Source organism: Solanum pennellii, chromosome 1 (assembly GCF_001406875.1).
Source record: "Solanum pennellii chromosome 1, SPENNV200".
NCBI classification, from domain to species: Eukaryota; Viridiplantae; Streptophyta; class Magnoliopsida; order Solanales; family Solanaceae; genus Solanum; species Solanum pennellii.
The window spans coordinates 71,149,647-71,154,652 of NC_028637.1; positions in this window are offsets into that span (position 1 = coordinate 71,149,647).

Genomic DNA, 5,006 nt, shown 5'->3' on the forward strand with positions numbered 1-5,006 from the left:
GATGCTTGTGATTTCATGATTGTGTGATATATGTTTGTTCTTACTTCATTATGATTCATGTATATATGCGAATGATACATTATTAATCACACTAATTGCAAAAGAGAATGAACGAATAACTATATGTCATGAATCACTTCTTGATTGTATGATTATTGTGGATAATTACAAGTCAAAATTGTACATTGCTTTTCAGGTTCTAGGGGTTTATATCGCATTCATATTAGTTCATTTGTTTTATTAAACTTTCAGAGTTTATGAGAAATCCTTGATAAATAATTTATTCATTTAAACCTTCTTCCGTATCTTTAAATGCCTTGGTTTTTATGTAGTTGCTTGTTTGGATTGTAGTAATGGTTCTCTCACGGTAGAGTTAGTGTGGGTTTGGATCGTGACACGTATTTGTCTCAAAAGATTAATTTATCAAGCTAAACTTTTCTCTTTTTCTTTTGGAGAATTCGAGAAGTTAGTCCATAATTTGAAGGGATTGTAATATTTAATGTGTATATCAAATGGAATGCCAAACAAATTAAATGTATGTTAATTTATTTATAGTAAATTTTAAGAATATAAAACATAAAAATTATTCGATTTGTATAAATTTTAGGCATTTGATATGCATGTTACTAATCCTTAGAAAATCGCAACAATTTGTATAAATTATGTGTTTGTGTCTATAAAAATTGAGTTTGTATATTAATATGTTCTTTGTGTTAAGATAGAGTGATTACTGATATTATGATAGAGAGAGGAGAGATGCGAGCGAGAGGGAACATAATGGAGAGAGAGAGAGGTGAATTGTGTGCGTGTGTGTGTATATATATATATATATATATAATAGATAAGTGTATATATATATCATGGATAGTGTGTATAGATCTGCTCAATTTGAATTTGTATACAACTGAATCCAGTTATTATACAACTGAATTAAGTTAAATCATTTGCATTTGTAAATCAAATCTCTCACTCTTTATACAAACACAATTTGTACATTGTATTGTATAATTTGTGTGTGTATAAAGCGAGAGAGAGAGAAAGAAAGAGAAAGGAAAACTGGACAAAAAAAAAATTGTATTAGTATAATTATAGGTGTATAGGACGGAGATATATGGATTTGTATTTGTATATACATTCTCTCTCACTTTATACAAACACAAACACAATTTTACGTTTGTGTTTGTATAAAAGTGAGAGAGGTGAGGAATAGAATTGAGAAAGAGGGATAGAATTGAGAGTGACGAACGAGATTCAGGAAAAAAAGAAGAGACTTGAAATGTGTCTTCTACGAATTGAAATTAAATAAAACGATAGCTATAACATTTATTTTGAATGAATAGTTTGCTATAATGTACAAATTTCCCTTCATTTTATTATGACAATAACTATTAGATAAAATAAGTTGTATAAAAGCAAAATTGATTAAGCAATTGACATGCCAATTTTATTTTGTCAACTTATTTTTTCTACCGTGTAGTCTCTTCACATTCACTTTTCACTTTGCAGTTTTTTTTGTAAAACATTATAAAAGTGTACAATTTTGTTAATTTTTAAATTTATTCTTACATTACCCTTATTTGGTGTCTCCTTCCTGCTTTCTATCCAGCATTATCAAGTTGGGAAAATTTTATTTTCTTATCAAAGATCAATTTTCTTTTAATTTGGTGTATTTGCTTACAACATCTGCAACATATTAGTAAGAACAATATAATGTGTTAGTGATCCATTGACCTTTTAATTATTATTGTCCACATTCTCATCATGCAAGAGAATATCTAACAATAAAAAACCTGCAAGAGCTCATACATTATCTTTTCTTTCTAAAATCCAAATTAGACCATACATTACTATTTCTCAATTGGTTTTCAAAATAATATTTCCTCTACAATATGTACATTTTTAGTATGGTTGGGTTTATAATTTTCGTTAGTTTTATTTATTTCTTAATTATTCATGATTTCTTTTCTCATTACAAGTATATAGCCTAACTTGTATAATTTAGTATGAAGAATAAAAGAGTATTACAATATCAAATACAAAATTGTTCTCAGAACTTATAGAAATTCTAAAAGGTATGATTCCTTCATCTCAATTTGTGTGATATTTTTCATTTTAGTTATATAAATCTTTAGCAATATTGAGAAAAATTACAACATATGATACTTTTTGTATAGTTCTTTTAATTTGTGTATTTCAATATTGTAATATTAAGTTAATTTAATCCAATTTAATTTTATAAAATTAGTCAAATTAATTCTTGATAAGTCAAAATTGTCACATAATTTAGAACTTCAGACGGTACATTTAACTCCAGGTGTTAAATAGCAAGATGTATAAAAAAAATCATACAAGGAATATAAATGTTTGATAATATATATGTAGCAAGATCATATTACATATGTGTTTCAAATTATTTTCCGACAATATAATTTGCTTTAGTCTTCTCTTTTGCATGTTTTACTCATCGCATATATTTATTATTATTATTATTATTATTATTATTATTATTATTATTATTATTATTATAATATTTTCTTTTACTCATTTCCTATATATGTTTTAAAAAGTTCGAAAGTCATTAAATAAAATAATAGAGAATAACTGCAAAGTATTTCTTTCTGTAATCAAATTAGAGCCATTTATTAATTTTTAGTTTGTCATTTTTTTTTCAAATTAATATATCACATGGACCTAATAACGTAAAAATATAAATTAGTACTAATTTTAATTACCCAACCAAGTCGTGTTGTCTAAACTTTACAGGTTCATCAATTGTTTAATCATTTGACATACAGGTTCATCAATTGTTTAATCATTTGACATACAATAAAGAAGTTATTTGAATAGGTTAATCGTTCGTCTAATTCAAATTATATTTTTTTGTTGAATAGTTTATGAAACTCATATATATATATATATATATATATATATATACCACCCGAAGGCTTCCTGAGCATACCTGTTACAACCCCAAATAGTAAGTAAAATCACCATGATTCCAAAAATAAGACAAGTTCACCACCATCCCTATCAACCAACCTATTACTCGATCTCAAGTTCTCATGCCCACACCCTAGTCCTTTCAGAACAATACCTGAAATAGGATCCTTAGTTCAACTCATCCATATTAAATAACATCCACATCTTCATATATGTTCAAAAAAACTGGAAAATCATAACCAATCCCAATACTTAAATCATGCACCAGACCTCTTGGTCATATGCCTAACTTAGTAACCATCACTTCGATAACAAATAACATACCAATATAATCAGAAGTGTAGCATATCCTGGACTTTCAATCCTTATCCTGGGTTAACATTCACATGATAACATGCCCCGCATGATCATATAAAATCAACAATACATAGTTTATCACACTTTTAAGTAGCCCGGACCACTAATGATCCTAAAACATTACCCTAATGTTTAACATGAAAACCTAATTTATACAAGAACCATATTCCAACACTTTAACACAAATACGACAATTCATTGACCAATACGTGACAAATATAAAATAACAAACAACCCAATTCTCTCATAGAATCCACACACAAACAATTAGTACACCACTGTGGTTTCAAAGTCAACCAATGTCAGTATTTATACCAGATGTAGTATTCAAGCCATTCGTTAGTATTCGTACCATTGTGGTATTTGTAGCCAACTGTTAGTATTCCTATATTTGCATGGTAACATATCATATCACAATCACAAATACTCATGCACAACATCATCACAATGAATAATAACACTTGAAACTCACAATTAAAGTAAAAGGGTCATTGCATGAGATTACCAAGACAATTTCAAATACATATCCTCCCCCTTTGATTTCCTATATAGTTATTACAAGTGATATCCTAAAGCAGTACATAAGCTCAACACATACATTATACAACACAAATCAGCTCAATATAAATGACCTTATACTAAACCCATTAGGAGTACACAGTTGTTCCCCTTATTACCACAAGTAAAATGGTTATAACCCAACAATTTCATAACTCCTAACCTTCCAATTACCACCAACCACCTGAGCAACGAAACTCAAGGTTAAAAATTAAGACCTAAAGGACCTCCCTTTAGCCATTCTCTTTTCCCCCAACCTTAAGAACAATATCAACAATCTTTGACCATTTAGACTCCATGTACGAAGGACTATACATGCAATATCCGTAAAGAAACGATAAATAATGCGATAAAAATAGGTCTAATTTCTCAAATTATTGAAAAATTGTGGTCCCATACATAAACTGATGAACTTTGTCCATGAGCTCTGATTCCGTTATACTAACCGCGATGAAGGATCACCAAAATTACTTGGGCTTTCAACTCCCTTGCATTGCATTATCTATGCTCCATTTCTCCCATTCCCCATATGACTTTGGAGGGTTTTAGAGCATCCCTCGTGTGTTTCTTCTTTCACAAGATAGATGAAAAATAATAATTTTATATAACTAGATTGTTGAATTCCCTTCATCCATCTATTGTGGTCGAGTAGTGCTATAGAGGTACCACAATAGTTTGAAGCCTCCCACTATGGTAGGTTGATGTTAGTCCAATCAACTTCAAAAAATGAGCCAAATTCTTCGTGTGCTCAAATTTTACAATTCTTTCACAAAATTTCAGAGTTTTTGAAATTTCGCACTATATGACCTTGATAACGACAAATTGTGTCGTTATGACTAAACTACTATATAGGCTATACCTCAATGACCCAACAACATAACCCTACTTTACATGGTTAGGATCCTCTAGTGCATGTGCGGATGGATGGTTACCAGTGGCTCACCACAATAGTGTTTTTTTCTAATTAATGAATTTGACCTCCTAAAATTTTAATTTTTATATTGCAGGTTTGATCCACGTCAAGAGACTAAAAAAGTCATTACATCTACTATTGAAATTTTTTTTGATGTTGCATACTTGACATGGAGTGAGATTCCACAATTAGTCTGGAGACAAAATTTTAATGAGTTTAATATATATATATATATATA